A 16,899-nucleotide genomic window follows, 5' to 3' on the forward strand; every position below is an offset into this window, starting at 1 on the left:
CTAGATAAACCTATTATGAACATAAATCAGAAATATTTTTATTTTATTTGGAATAACAAGCGAGATCTAATAAGAAAATTAATATTTGTAATTCTCAGGTATTTTATTTCGTATTTTGTATCACTATTTTTTGTTTGGTTACAAAATGTATTGTTAAAATGTCACCTTTTTAATATTTAAATGCTATTTAAGTGCAGTAGGTGAATAAAGATCACATTTCACTTTCACAGGTCTGTGGTACCATATCTGGTCTGTCACTTGTGTTGGAGCATCTTGATTATTAGCAATGTAACGGATAGTGAACTATTTAAAAATAAATTGCCCAAATAATTTATATTTGTAGACTATTTATTGTAAATTATTCAAAGTGAATTTTTTTTGTCGCAGATTGTTTATGGATGTCTGTCTGTTCTGATTAGCATTTTTGTTGTTTTTTTTTTTTTATTTTGTTTTGTTTAATGGTATTTACACTTTGTAATGTTTTTGGGGTTTTGTATGTACCTCACGGGCTGCCGTAGGTAATGAGGGCAGGCCCTATAAAAGCTGGTAGGATCATTGTGTCAATCAATGACTTGAACTGTCAAGTTGTTTGGTATGAAGAAATCAACACTTAGTGTTCCCCAGTGAAAGCAGCGAGGTACGTTTTGTTTTGCTGTTTGTACTGTAAGTTTATGTTTGTATTCTAATATTTGTATATGTTTTAATTTTCACGGTGATTGAGGTGATTCTGAATCACCCGTAAAAGAAAAATAAAAACGCCAAATTCACCCGTCGAGACTGGCTGACTAATTCAAGTGCTGGGGAGCTGCTACAAGCAATTAATCTGAATTGTTTTTATTTCAACAGGCACTTCTTCAGTTAAATCTTTCATTCCGGCTGCAACAAAGTCAAGTGTCGAGATCAGCTGCATTTCTCTCTGGATAAAAAAAAATAAAAAAATCGACAGGTGGCATCCTTTTAGTGGAAGAGTGAGTATTCTTCTCAATACTTAGTTTGTCCACTAGATGTCCCTCTTGATTTATTTCCCGCCACTGCAGCTGCTGTTGTAAGCTTCATTGACGTGCGTCATGTTTCGTATAAATCAATCAGTAACGAGGACAAGTTCTGATGTTTAATTGGGTTACACCGAAGAACAACTTGGTCCTGAGTTTGTTTGTTTTTTTAAGTCAATCGCTTGCATCATATGTCAACTTTTTTTTGGTGACTATTCGTCATGATTGATGAATAGTCAGAGTGTTTCAAATCTGGACTGTACAGAGAGTTTGTGGCAAAGGAAGTCACACAAAATCACTCATTTTCTGAATGAAGTGTAAAGATTTTTGCTCACATTTTTCAGTAAATGTGGCCTTTTAAACTTATTCCCATTCCCAGATGATATTCAGATTGTTTTCCATGTTACTTTCTACTTTGCTCATTTGCATCTCTTTGAACAAGATGATCCAGGTAAAGTTGAAAGTTTGTGGAGAAGTCAGGAGACTCCTGCTGTTTTGGAGCAATTAATATATATATGTATATTAATAATGGCAGTAAAAGGTGACTCAGCAGTGAAACTGGGCTTAATGGGACTTTATGCCTTTTAGTTTTCTAATTTAATGCTGAATCCTGAAGGCACCATTCCAAGATCAGCTGCTTGGAATGTGGGACTTTCAATTATTAATATCATGGGGAACAGACAACCTCCTTCTGTCATGTCATGTTTGCCAAAGAGGTCAGACTCTGGTCCGGGCAACAGTTCAGCAGGCAAAACGGGAGCGATTTCACAGATTTATCAACTAGTTAACATGTACAAAGTAAATGATGTAACCTTGGATCTGGACCCCCAGGAAGCCAGCTGAAGAATCCAGTTGAATAAGTGACTCCTGAGAGCTGTCTCACTTAAATCAATCAAGGACGTTTATTTGGTGAGCACATTTCAGCAACAGGCCAGTTCCATCATGAAAGCAACATAAACACAGTAACAAATGTCGCGTCGTTAGAATCACCAGTATGTTGGTCAATGTTCCAGTGATTATGGTTCAAGGGCAACTCTAGACAGGTGGGCTTTTACTCCCAACCTCAGGACATTGTCCGTCAGTGTCAGGACTTCACATCTGGGATTATGTGCTCCGACTTCCTGGTTTTAGTGAGAATGTGAGCAGCAGCGTTTTGGATCAGCTGCCGCTGACTTTTCAGGCAGAACTGTGAAGGTACTACTGCGCTCATCAAGGAAGCTAAAGATGAATGCATGTAGGCATGCAGCGCAGTAAAACCAACTACTTTCGACTTCTATAAAGCTTCGGTAACGACGTAAAGCATTGAAACCGTGAAATCAAACCATCATTTGCATGTCCACTGCGTTTCTCACTGACACCAGTTTAGAATTACATTTTTAAGTCCTTCTTTAAATCAAGACATTTTCGTCCTTGTCATGGCAAAAAAAGAAATATGAGGGAACATTTCAACTGATAGGCATCAAAACACGTTCCTAATTATGTATATATATTTCCTCGTATTTATTCTCATAGAGTTTAAGTACAAAATAAATGTAACTCCATATTTAGGGCTCCTTTGTTATTTCCATGGCTTTGCTGTGAAAAAAATGCCCTCCTGCCCTCTCAGCCTCTCCAACAGTTGTTATGCCGACGCATGTCTCCTCCTCCTCATCATCTTCTTCCTCCTCTGCGCTCCCCCTCATCCCTCCAACCTGATCGGTCCTGACAAAAAAAAAAAAAGGTAAAGTCCCCGTCTGCATGCCAGAACCTCCGAACTGTCTCCGTCCATTCCAGTACAGTTTTTATCATCATCATTATTATCATTACTCACAAAACCACTATTGTTTTCTCCACTTTTCTTTCTTTCTTTATATATATATATATATATATATATATATATATATATATATATATTTGTATCATTATTATTATTTATTTCCTTCCTCATCTGGAAGTCCCGAAGCTTCCACATCTCCCCACCGCACTGAGCTACCACACCTGTCTGGAAGCATCGCGTTGGCTCACAGAGAGCTGAATTCGCATCGTGGTTAAAGCGGATGTGATTTTATATATGGCCTATATATATATTTATTTTTTGTAGTAAGGATTGAGAAAAAAACAAACAAACAAGCAAACTAAAAAATAAAAAATCACCGGGGCGACGGGAGAGGAATGGTCGCGGCATGCTCTCGTCCTCTCGTGACAAAAGAACGAGCAGCGCGTGCATTTTGAACACGTGCGGCTCCACTCTTATTGCTGTCTGATGACGGTCGGGGTCTCGGCATCGTCAACGCGGCGCGGCTGCAGAAACGCCGGCGCAATTAACCCCCCTTCCCCCCCCCCTGTTTATTTTTATTTATTGAATAAATTTTCTTTGACATTCCGTCTCGCAAAGACACATGGAGGAGTTTTGTTAGCATTTACGAGGGTGTGGGAGGGAAAGGAAACTGACATCCTGGTTACTGCAGATCGATACCAGGCAACTTGACAACATTTGTCCTGGTTATTAGGAGCGTTCAGGTAAAGCGACGCAGACGCATCAGTTGGACGGAGAGCCCTCACATGTTGCTGACCCCCCGCCACGGCTGGTTTGGATTAGAGAAAGAAATGGGAGGGGTCTATAGCAGGAGGAGGTTTTCTTTTTTCTTTTCAAAGGAGGCTTGACGTTGACCGGGTAGGAACCGAAGACCAAGGTGATGCAACTTCCATCTTCCGTTTCTTTTTTTTTGTTTTACCGGCGGGAAAAAAAAAAACACAAAACGCCGGTTCCGCGTGTTTGAGCAGAAGTGAAGGGCGCGCCGCTCCTCCGCACACAATAACGCATCTCTGATCAGAAAAAGAGATAAAGGGGGGTAAGGTTGGACTTCAGCTCTGGTGTGTGTGTAGCTTTGTGGGTATGTCTGCACCAGTAACCGTAGCGTGTTAAAATCAGATCAGCATCGTGCTCGGATCACGTCTGTGTTGTCATTATTTGCAGGGTTCATGTTTAAGGAGGAAACACGTGGCGCTGTTATAGTGAGACCCCATTCATGATCACTGTGTTCACTATGCAGAAAGTGAGGGAGCTCTGAGGAGGGGGGTTAGTGATGAAGGGAGGGGCTTGATGGAAGATTTGTCTTTCCACGCTTCCTGTCTTGTCAAACACTTTGCTTAAACATCGAGTTCTGGCATAAGCGACACCGTTTTCTTCTGTGATTAACTACCAATCAGACTAACAGCATGGAATAAGTAGGGAATTAGCGCTATAGCAATTCCATATTAAAGTTACATTTATGCACTTATCACTGCTTTACTATGTGCACATTGCTAGAACCGAGTTTTTTTGTTTTGTTTTTGCCATTAGAAGATCCTTAACCTTCAACAATGAGTCTGTTTGAGATTACTGGAGCTTTCTGTATTTAGATGGTGGCACACTGTAGTCATGAAGTCACAGGTATGGCCAGCAACAATATTCTGGGAAGTTGTGGTGGTTAAACACCACACCCACATCAGAAACCCATCATCGGCCTGACCCAGTGATTGAGTGCCGTCGAAAATTCTGACCTTACTGTCTGAAGTCGAGAATTGACGGACCAGACAACATTTTGCCCATCTATCACTGTCATTCTTGGTGACCGTAGGCAAACCACAGCCTCAGTTTTCTGTTCTCAGCCGAGTGTTCAAGGTTTGCTGTGTTGTTCATTCAGCATATCTTAGTTGTGATAAGTAGCTATTTCAGCTACATGGTTTCATGTCGCGCTTGGTCGCCCGTTCTCCTCTGATCGTCAAACAAAGCGTTGTTGTCCACACAACTGCTTCCCATTGGATGTTTACCGCATTTGGACTATAGAGTGCACCTTACTATAAGCTGCACACACAAAGTTTTTTTTTTTTTTTTTTAAAAACTGGAAACATACATATATAAGCCTGGGCTATAAGCCGCTGGTATCTCCGCCGCTCTCGGTTGGTTTTCCACAAGGACGCAGCAGAGGGCTGCCTCCTTAAAAAAATCTACTATCAAGGATGCAGCCCTGCGTCTCCACACCATGGATTTGTTTCTTGAACTTAGATGCAGCCACTATCAATCTGTACTACCAGATGGATAGTCTTCAACTTAAAAGCGGCATCATATGGACTTCTTTGTGTTGTTTCCATGATGAGGGGGTATGAGTTTGAAGAAATTTCTCAGTCTTGCCTGCTGCTAGCATGTGCTTGTTTTAAATGAAAATGAGAACTTTCTTCTTTGATTTCTAATTTTGACTTCCAATGATTCACTTCCTCCTATATGCCCCCTGATGGTGGAAGAAAAATCCACAGAAAAGCAGCACAGTTCAAATGTGGCTTATAGCGGCTTATAGTCTGAAAATACGATACTCTTTTTCTGGCCGTTTTTATTTGTTTTACCTAGACATCGTTGTGCATTGAGAAAATCCAATAGATCAAAAAATTTCTGAAACATATTGGCCAACTGCTCTGGCACCAACAACCAGTGAAAGTTCAAAGAAGTGAAAGTGATTATTCAAAGTCACTTAAGTCTCCTTGTCTTTTTCTTTCTGTCGCTGAGTTTCATCTACCATGTTACTGGTTGATTTGGTATGTGTGGAAAGCAATTGAGCAAGTGTTTTTCTCAACGTTGGTGACGTTTTTGTGTTTTTTTTTTTGTTTTTTTTTAATGACCATAAAGCTCGAATGTGGGGAAGTAGTTTTGTTGGGGACACAAACAAAAGTTTGAGTATTTCCCTGCCGTTTCTATTTCAAGAACTCAATAGGTAAAAATTTAGTTCTAATTAAATTATAAATTTCCACCTGCGTTAACCGCCTGTACCAGACATGAACCATTTTTTAATGCAGTCAGGTGCCGCAAAAGTTGCAGGGGTGAAGATTTATTGGCATAAAAATTTCCAGTTCTCTAGTTAAAGTCCAAATTTTCTTCTGTCAATACATCAACCCAGAAGGGATTATCGCTGCCTCTGACGGTCGTCAATTTAACAAGCGGAGTTAATTCTTAATTCCTCTGAAAGTGTTCAGGACTGGATGTCACCCAGTGTACTTTTTTCCCATGACCTGGATCAGGACAGTTTTCACAGCATGGCTCTCAGACATTTCAGTGTTGTTTTTTTGCCCAGCGTTTGTCCAGACACGTCTGGACGTCTGGCATTCCCAAATGCTGCGGCATTTAGAGCGTTAGGAGGGAGGAGGAAGGGAGTCGTGTGGACAGCAAAGCAGAAGATAATTAAAAAGGACAGTTTGTGTGTCAGAGGTGTCAACGCGCGGCCCTGTTGTGACGGCCTTCGCCCGGGAGGATGTCGCTTTAATCTTCAGATTTAAGTGGTTTTCATTTAAAGTGACACTGCTGCTAGGTTATATACGGAAGATCTTAGTTTATAATAAACAGAGAAAGAGATGTGAGTGCAGTCACAGACAAGTGGTGGCTGGCGTTTTATCTCCAGCCACCACTAGAGGGCAAGAATGTACAGCTTAGCTTTGCCATTTGGTTTGCGCTCTGGACTGCAATGGCTCAAGGATGTTTTATAGTCTTAGCAAAGCTGCTGTCTTGTCAGACAAGATGCAGAAGTTTTTTTTTTTTTTTTTTTTTTTTTTTTACAGCCAAAAGGCACACCTGGTCTGAGCCACAGATGCAAATGTGAAGTGAAATAAGGCAGAGCTTTAAGTTATTTAGTAGTTTTGTTTTAAAGAAATGTGGAGTAGATTATGTGTATGGGTTAGACTCATTAATATGATTAATAGAAATGTTTTTCCCCAACTTCTTTTCATTAATCCATCCATCCATTCATTCATTCAAATAAAGTCCTGAAATCCCTGCTCGTATTTGACATATGTGTTGATCTTATGCAAAGTAGGGTGGGACTTTTAAGTTGAGACAAATGTGGGAAATATATATATTTTTAGCAATATGTGGCATTTAAAGAAATGAGACTGTCTATATTTGCAATCATCTATAATGTCTGTGATCTTGTCTATAAAGATGTAATAAACATCTCCATTTACTTTACAAACAGATAGAAAATATTTCTATTTGGTAGGTTGAGTGGAAAATGCCTCTAGTTCTGTCTGATGTTGTCATGCGTTTATAGTCTATGGGTTTTCTTTAGTTCGTACTTTTTAATCCTGTGTTTGGAATTTCCTTGTTCCCGTTTTAAATTTTGGTCGCGTTTCTTTTTCTAAATTTGCTTTTGCATCTGGATTCAGTTTCTTGTCGTCTTTCACTTTTACTTCATCTGTTCATCATTTTCTGCAGTGTTTAGGCTTTGCATTTTTTCTCTTGTTGACAAATATTTTTCTTATATCTAGATAATTTAGAATAATACTGAAAGGTACTTCAGCTAGTAAACAGATCCTCATATATTGCACAGATTTATTACACATAGGGGATATAGTTCAAGCTTGTTTTTTGTAAAAAAATAAAAAGGGTATCATTATGGCGTACAGGTAATCAAAACCCAAAATTGAGTTAATCTGATTGATGGGACAAAGAAAACAATTATTTTTATGTCAAGCACTTGCCCTCTGAAAACCCTGACTTACACAATCAAGAAACTGGTGGCTGTTCACAGAGTGCAGTATCGAATCAAGTTAATGGAAAGTCAAGTGGAAGGAAAGAGTGTGATAGAAAAAAGATGGCCAAGCAACAGAAATGACCACAGTATTGGAAAGATTGTTTAGGAGTTCAGGGAGATTCACGAAGTGTAGACGACAACTGAGGTGTGGTATTGTATGTGTTATATCATGAACCAAAGGCAATTTCATAATCTCCTTACCTGGGCTAAGGACAAAAGAGACTTTGTATTCAACTGTCCAAAGTCCTTTAGGTTCAGTGTGAAGTTTACTTAGTCCTTGATGATTCTGGATCAAATTCCGTTTCTAAGCTGCTTCATTAGATCCTACCACATCCACGTTTGGACAGGTTTTGGTAAGTTTTAGCCAGATTTAGTGTTTCCTTTACAAACATTTCCTTCTCTACTGTTTTGTCCAGACACATAGAATACATCCAACCAGTATTAACCATTATTCCTGCAACTTCTTTAACGTTACTGTCTGACTCTGAGAAGCTCTCCTGACCAGTTTTTTTTTTCTTCTTCTTCTTTTCCTTCTTTTAGTTTAAGGGTCTGCACACCTATGCAGTCAAGGAACTGGCTGGTATTTTTCCATGATGTCTTCAGTTGAACAATTCAGGAACTAGTTCATTTCAAAGGTGGTAAGGTAGATTTCTATTGGCGTTATTTTAGCAAGAGTTAGCAGTCGTACCAGGATATATATATATTTTTAATGACTCAAACAATTATATTTGGAGTTGTTTGAGTTGTACTTGTATTTGCCTGTCAGTCATTCACAGATTCCTTCTCTGACCACTGAAACTATGACTTGTTCTGTACGCTCTGATTGCCGCAGGAATTGGTTTCCAACCCCAATTTGTCTGATCGTTCTTCCTCCGGTGACTCAATTCTCAATGCAAGATATTTTTAGTTCCTCTTGTTTTCTGGTAAGTGCTCAGAGTGAAAGCAAAAGTTGCAAGCTTTGGAACTCGTGCAACAAGTTATGCATCTCATCAAGACAAATTTCTCCATATCTACTGTCAGAGAATTATATATACACTGTATATAAAGTAAAGCTTTGATAAACAAGATTGGATGATGCTGGCACTAAGCATAGAGAGAAAGATGTTTTCAGTGGCACTCTGTTTTGAATTAATTTGACTTTGATCGTGACAGTTCTGTTGTTCTGGTCTGGTTACTGTTTCAGGGCAAAGGGTTATTTTTGGTTGACATATGCTTGTGTTTTTGTAATAGCTCTATAGATCAGGTAGATTGTGCTACATGATTGCTTGTGATTTGAAACACCACACCTCCTGTTGTCTAAATGACATCTATCTCATTCGCTCTATCCAGTTGTTTTGTCCGCATGTGGAGATTGTTTGGATATATGAAAGGAATTAGGCTGACCAAACATCATTTAGTGGCGTAAGCACTGAAGAACCTAGCTAAACCGTAAAATGATTGTGCAAGTACTTTTTGTGACTTGGTAGAAATTGAAGTGTTGAGAGAGTGACAGAACAGATAGAAAGGATTTGCAAAAACTGGGGAGATACTCTGTCTAAAAACACAATACTCTGTCTGGCTAATCCCCTTAAGCCAATGCAGCTGAAGTTAGCATCTTCCTTGGAGCATTTTGACATTGCTAAGCTACAATGCATTTCAGTTTTGTGTTGAATCTGTGTGGTGTTTAAACATGCCAGTCCAAAAATATGTGTGTGTGTGTGTATATATATATATACACACAGTATATCCACCATATATAGTGGTGGAGAAAGTACTCAAAAATGTACTTAAGTAAATGTACAAATACACAGACAAAAATGTACTCTAGTAAAAGTACAACATTAACATTTTTACTTGAGTAAAAGTAAAAAAGTACTGGCTTTTAAAAATACTTGAGTATTTAAAGTACTTGCTGAATGCATTACCTAATCGCTAATACAATACCATTAAGTGTACCCATCGTATTTAATTTTAATACATCAGAAATGTGCCATTTTAATGAACAACGCCACAGATAAAGCATGTTTTTATTGTGTTTACTCTCTGTGGCAGTTTAGACTTGGATATGTGATTCTATGCATAATATTTCCAGGGACGGAAACATCTCGTCTCCTGAACATGGCATGACCTTCACTTTTTTTGCCACTAGTGGCATTTATTTTTTTTTTTTACCCCTCCAGGGGGTCTTTTGTGGGCTCTAGTGTCCCTTTTTACAAAAGTACGCTGACAGGAATGGGGAAGGAGAGGAGGGAAGACATGCGGCAAATGTCGCCGGGTCCGGGAGTCGAACCCGCAACGGCCGCATCGAGGACTCAAGGCCTCCAAATATTGGTCGAGCTAACCCCTACGCCATCACGGCACGCCACAAAAAGGGGATGGAAAGAAGGTGGGTGGGAGAGGACATGCAACCAAGGAGCCATGTAGCAGTGTTGTAGTCAAGACCAAGACCAGCGCCCCGTGCTACATGACACAATAAAATTAAGTGTACCTATCAAAATTGCTTCTCAAATTGGTCTGAAAGATCCACATTCCCATAAAAAACCTAGATATTAAATACTTAGAGCTGAAATAAATTTAACCAGTATCATTATCAATTCAAACTATTCTTCATTCTGCTTTGTTTCCATCTCTGTGCCACAATCCACAGAGGTCTCCTGCCATCCCTAAACAGATAACGCCCTGGGCAGTTGCCCATATCGCCCACGTCAGAAACCACAACTGTCTGCACCATTAAACATAGCAATTAAGGCAATGCATTAATAATAAACACTCAACTATGAACACTGTTCAAGGCGCAACAAGCAAGAAGTAACCAAGCAGAAGGACCATGACTGTTCTCACCCTGTCTGCCACCATGGCAGGTGACGAATCAAGTTTTTATTAAATAAAATAATAACAGTTACTGCAGTGTACGCAGAGCATTACAAGAACAAAGAACGGCTCTCAATGAGGCTTCAGTCCTATAGGACTTAGTAAAGATCCGTCCGGAAGAATTGGATCGTTCGTGAATGTTATATGACTATATAGCAAACTTTGGTCACAACGTTGTCCCATATAAGCGACACCTCAGTCAACACCTCCACACAATAATTCAGCGCATGAGTGGCAACTTTTTTTCATCGCAGATGCAACATATGTGTCTCTGTGTTAGCTTTGCTAACATCACGTCCACAGAGCTTACCTTTCTTTAAGCTTCCTTTCCAAGTGACGCTAAAAGTTGGACGAAGCGCTGCTGAATTTACATGTCGCCAAATCTTATGATTTATGTAGCGGGATTCTATTTCTGACGATTAGACAGACATCTTCTCCCGCTCAGAGGAAGCCACTGCGCATGATGGGTAACATCAGATCACGTAATTAGTAAATCACGTTACTGCTTGGTTTTTACAGCCCCACGTCAAGTCCCTGAACTTCACATTTTAACGAGAAAAAAAAAAGCGCAAAGCGACTTGAATCTAACGAGTAACTCGATGGTTTTGTAGAAATGTAGTGGAAAAGTAGAAAGTACAGATACTTACTGTAAAATGTAGTGGAGTAAAAGTCGAAAGTACCCATTATTAAATCTACTTAAGTAAAGTACAGATACACGAAAATTGTACAGTAACGAAGTACTTGTACTTTGTTACTTCCCACCACTGTATATACATCTTTTCTGCCACTCTCTCAACATTTCAATTTCTACCAAGTCCCAAAAACAAAACAGAGGGTTATAGATTTCCCTAGAAATATTGTTAAAATTCTGTTAAACCCCGTTCTCTTGAACCCAGTGCTGTGTGTCGTTTTATGCAGTCAGCTGGAATGCTCACTGTCCTCATTTAGTTTTCCAAAAGGCTGTCCTTATTGTAATTTTACAATTTTAAAATTAATTTATTTTTGCAACGGACTGCTGAAAATAAGCCTCACGTTGGCAGCCCTACTGATGTACACAAACAGCTTCTGCATTTTTCTGGTGGCTTCCCGGAGGTACAAAAATCATTACAATTTTACTTTAACGTCATTTTTATCTTTACAATGCAATGCATTTTTACAGTGCAATCCCGTAAGTTTCCCATTTCCGCTGTGCTGTTGACGGAATTAGTCCGTGGTTGTTTTTATTTATTTATTTATTTTTTGTCAGCTTTCCCAAAGTGATTCCAGCTTTGCCGCCTCTGTTTCACATGGTCCTGAACAAAGGCTCGAGCTTAGTTAGGGCCGCTTTGAGTGCCGCGTTAGTTGTACTTGGCGTCACGTACGTATACGGCTAAGGCCGTCTATCGCAACCAAACAGAACTTGTGGAGTCCCAATCTTGCTGCCTCATATTGACCTCATTGATAACAGACACAGCTGCTTTGTGAGGCCAACAATATGACGCATTGTAAACATGGCTAGCAATAAAAGGTGGCCGCTTTGTTTTCTGGAGGCTGCTTTGTTGCACATTGTGTCGGGGCCGGGAACCAGAGGCTCTCACACTGACTGACACAGTTCATATGCAGATTGCAAGAACAGAATGTATGACTGTCAGTACATTGAGAGCCACGTTGGATCTCTCTGGGAGACAAGTGCTATATTTAGCTTCACTTGCATGTCTCTTCGTTATTGTTGGCCTTGATTATCGAGCAGCAGAAATTAAAAATAGCAACAATGCTGTCTATCGTTCTGCTGTATACTTCTCCTTATTTACATAAAGTTACACTTGTTCAACTTTATCTTTTCTACAATTGCATTGATGTATTTCTGTTGTTTTTGTCATCTTCTGCAGGAGTTTAAGAAAGTACATAACTATTTCCAGCAGATTAATGAAAAATATGGCTTTCCCTGCCTTGCCTACAGTGTTGATTTCTGGTTTTGTCACCGTTTCTACAAGATTTATTCCATAAAGTTTCAACGGAAATGATGATGTATGTGGAAAGAAGAAGGTGTTGGAGTCGACTGTAATTTCTTTTTTTCTTGTACAGACTTTTTTTTTTTTTTGCATATTCTGCTTAAGTCAGCACATTGCATGGTTTAAACTCAGACAAAAATTAATGTGTTTCAAAAACGAAATGTTAATCCTTCCAGGAATGTTTTAGATATGTGTATACCAAAAGTACAGAGTATATTAAAAGTATTCACTTGTCTGCCTTCATACATATGAAGTGGAGTGCTATCCCTTTCTTAATTCATGGGTTTTATTATGTCAGCCCACTCTAGTACTTATTCTGAACTCTTGTGGAAAGCCTTTCTGTAATGTTTATGGGAGTTTTCGAGCATGTTTCTGAGGTCAGACACTGATGTTGGACAAGAAAAGGGCTACCTTGATGTTCAGCTCTAGTTCATCCCACCATAGGGTTGAACCATAGTTTACTTTCCAACACCGGACTTGCTCTTTCATGTCCGTCTGAGCCTTGGTTTGCACATTAAAGCAGAGGTCTGGTCAAATCAAGAAGACACCATCAACAAATGGCCCCCACTTTCCTATAATAGTTCAAAAGTAACCTGAAGCATTGGCTTTTCTTTTCGATGAAACTAAGAGACGAACCCAAAGATCCGTCCACCGTAATACCCTCTGCAACAAACATTACACCCGACACGATTCAGACAGCCAAGTGACTTAAGTTAACATAAGACGAGGTAACAAATTGTTTGGATTATTTTCAGTGGATCCAAATTTACAGCTATTTGAGTTTTCTTTTTTCTGTTCAAGTAAAACCAATGCAATTAGAAATAATCACTGAAGTCTAAGCATAAAACTCAATTTAAATTGACACCGTAAGTTATTTTTACTTAATCTAAGTTATTGTAAATCATTGATTTTTATTAAAATGTAACCTTGTTTTTTCAACTACAACATTTGACCCTAGATACATCAGTCAACATGACATAAGGTAGAATAAATGTTTAACTCAGTTTATGTCTTCTTAAATAGTTTAATACACAGTGGCAGCAAAATATATATATATTGAAGTACTCTTATTTTTTTCACTGTCTTTTGGTCAAATTTGACATTATTTTGAAGGTCCAGCCCTTTTCAGTCTTGAAGGATTTCTCTGTAGCTGGTTTAGACGTTTTCCTCCGCAGGTGAAAGATTCTGTCATTTCTTTGGTGGGAAATGCTTCCTATTAAATAGACAGGACTGTCTAAGCCTTAGAATCATTTTTATACTTTAGAATTTCATTTATGATGTTGAGATAGTAGGAGACAGAGAAAAAAGGGACAGTGTAGCTGGAAACTTTAAGCTAAAATATGAAACTTTTTATAAAAAAAAAAGATTAAAATTTTTTTGCCAGGTTGTGATGGTGTGCACCGAGTCAGATAATTAGACTCTGTGTGCACTGGGTACTGATCATTTGATCAGCACCGAGTAACTGATCAAATGATCAATCATTTAATACTTAAAAATATAAGGCTAAGTGGAAATTTTGGTATTTTAAGGAGCTAAATGACAATAATTCATACAAGTAACAAAATCAGGCAAAATAACCTTTTCATTCAATATAAAACTTTTGAAACTTTAACAGAAACTGCAGGCGTGTGTCTGTGTCTGGTAAATTTGCTGTTTAAATGTTTGTTTTTCATTCAGTGGGTAGAGAACCCAGAAGGTTTACTTTTAAGTAAAAGCAGCGATACTTCATGATAACATTTCTCAAGTAAAAGTGAACGGAACAACATAGCAAAAATACTCCTCAAAAAGTACATTCTTTCAAAACAAAGTTTCTGAAGTAAATGTAATTGAGTACTAGTTACTACCCAACTCTGCCTGGGTCAGTATTAATTGTGTATTTATGTTGGTGCCAACATTACATAATCTTCCTTGTCTGTCTTCTGCAACTTTCCTCACGAGTTCACTGAGGCGTCTTGATGTTACTTCCTGCTGCCACTCCTTCCAGGATTGCCCAATCGGCGTTCCCCGGTTCTTCACGTACATACGTTAGTGGAGTTTCTCAGTGGGATGAAGCCAGAGCTGTGTACTTTAATCACAGCATTCAGCCCTGGCCCCTGATCATTCCTGAGAGCCTGAGCCAGCTGCCCTCTGCTGATGTTGTCTTTCTCTCCCCAGCATCTCTTTGTGGACGGTAGGGCCCAAGTTTATAACCTAGTTTTCTTTCTTTCTGCCATCTTTTATCCATGTGCTGGGTGCTGGGTGTGATGCGTGTCGCTGGGCGTTTTGGAGTTTCCATGGGCTCCTGTATGTGAAGCAGGCGTACTGTTTGTATGTGGTGGAGTTTTTTTTTTTTTTTTTTTATGCGAGTGACCCTGAACGGTGGCTATATTTGGCCCCTTTTCATTGCTCATGCTGAAATTCTTCTTTTTTTTTTTTTTAATGACCTTTTTATAGAGTCAGATTAAGCAGGACATGCTAACCAGCCACTGTGCATCATTTACAGCCTGTTCAGCTGACATGAAACTTTTTCCTCTTACTATAAGGCGTAGTTTGATACTTTTCCCTTTTGGTGTTATTGGACATGTTGGATGCTGTATTTTTTGGTGTTGGGACCTCCATTGATGTGCCTTGTTCTTGTCCTTGTTCCTGTCTAATTTAGTCCGAATCGTAATCTTAACGTTTGGTATAAAAGTTTTTTTTAGCATTGAATTTGGGTATAGTTTGGCTGGTAAAGTGTAAAAAAAAAATAATAATAATTCTTGGCGTATTAGCTTGATGCAATCTGTGTCCGTCCTTTTGAAAGTCTACTGAGACTAAAAATGATCAAGACTTCAGCCACGAAGTCCCAATCAGAGCTGAAGTGACAGATTGTGGTCCAGACATTTTGTAGAGATCGCCGTTACCGGAACATACGAGATTCCTACAAAATTCAAACGTCTAATTGTTAATATTTACCACATTTTCACTGTACAAACACATTTACAATGCAATGCAGTTTGCACGGACTCACTGCTTTTATTTAAAATTAGAAAGCAACAGTTATTCCAGTTGCTGCTAAATTATTGTCACATTATCAGCATTATGTTATATATGACATTTGTTCAGATCTATTTAATTTAACTTGGAATTGGATGAGCACCGGTTGGGTTTTGTTTTGAGGCAGAGTGACTGTGATGTCGTTTATTTATTTTTTAAAGTTTCACTTTGGACTTTGGCTGCGTTTTCACTCTTCTGACCATTTTCAGACTAAATGTTTTGAATGGCTTGTCTAAACTTGACTCTAACTTATGAATCAATGAGCTAAAAAAGTTCCCTAAACTTTAGATATGAATGTGCGATAATCAGTAAGTTATACCTCACATAGTAGCGCTTCAATATACCTTACATACCTTCAAGGCTGCTTATAAAGATTATCAAAAGAAAAGAACACAATAAATTAGCTCTGCACTTGATTTTTTTTTTACCATATATTTCTTTTGATGTTTTTTGTTATTTATTTAAAAATGTATCCAGTTTTTCACTATCTAGATTACATACATATTGCTATTTTTATCTGGATTAATGCATGAGGAGTTTTTTTGTATTATTATTTATTTATTTTCAGAAATGAGGCACAGTTGTTCAGAAAACCTGGTGAGGCAAGAGAGCCTTGATGGGCTGGAGATTATGTCAAATTGATAATGCAGATTCAAAACACTTTTATAGATGTGATCATGTTTTAAGGAAACAGTTTCGGTAACATGAAATGCCTTTTTCACAAGCTTTTATTTCCCTGCTCTAACTGAAATGAATTGACAGATGAGACACTGAAGTTGGTGTTGTATTTGGAGCTTGAGTAAAGGGCCATTTCGCTGTTTTTGAAGCTTAGCTCAGGTGTTCTGATGTAACTAAAGAAAATGTCATTTTAAAGCCTTCTGTGCTGTTTTTTTGTAAACCTTTATTGGATTTCAACTTTATTTTTTTTTTTTTTTTTTTGATTTCCGAAATGGAATAAAGCTTTCAGAGTTTTAGATTGTGTTTGGAAGAATTTGTATTTAGTTTTAAATAATCCAGTCCAGTTTTGAGAACTTTAGAGCTTACTCTTGATTAAAGGCAGCCCGCATTTCATTTACTGAAGATAAAATCCTGATTCTAACTTCAGTGTTGTTCAACAGAAGCAAAAAAGTAAGGGAGGAAAATAAGTTTATAAAGACTTTTTGATGTCTGGCATTCCACTTGAGAAAAAAAACCCCCAAAAGAATTTCAATTACTATATTTAATCTTTAGTTGCAAAAAAAAATAAAATAAAAATTAGAGAAGATCTTTTCCGATCTAAAAAAAACAAACAAACGTGACTGCGTCTTTTATCTGCTTTAGTGTAACCAAATAGTTAGCCTTTCACTTCATGTTTTTCATGAGTTTTTTGTTTGTTTTATTTCCACTAAAATCTCATGAAAAGACATTTCGGACAGGCTCGGACTACAAAAAAATGTTTTGTTGGACCATAAATATTTTCCGCCACCTGCCCTCAAATCCGGGATCGGAGCCGTTTTCCCACTTTGGCCGTCTTAC

At 38.4% G+C, this 16,899-nt stretch overlaps 1 protein-coding gene across 4 annotated transcripts in view; it reads left to right on the top strand.

Moving 5' to 3' along the window:
- Window positions 1-878: 878 nt before the first annotated feature.
- slc6a9 (solute carrier family 6 member 9) overlaps window positions 879-16,899 on the top strand; it is a 79,678-nt gene continuing 63,657 nt past the window's right edge. The window contains exon 1 of one of the 4 annotated variants that reach the window (XM_023335466.1): window positions 879-968. The gene's annotated coding sequence lies outside the window, so the exon portion shown is untranslated. Of the gene's footprint in view, window positions 969-3,564; window positions 3,665-3,713; window positions 3,824-14,501; window positions 14,540-16,899 lie in introns of those variants that run through there. The other 3 variants (XM_023335465.1, XM_023335467.1, XM_023335468.1) reach the window with 3 other exon arrangements.

The sequence above is a fragment of the Xiphophorus maculatus genome, chromosome 6 (assembly GCF_002775205.1).
Source record: "Xiphophorus maculatus strain JP 163 A chromosome 6, X_maculatus-5.0-male, whole genome shotgun sequence".
NCBI lineage: Eukaryota > Metazoa > Chordata > Actinopteri > Cyprinodontiformes > Poeciliidae > Xiphophorus > Xiphophorus maculatus.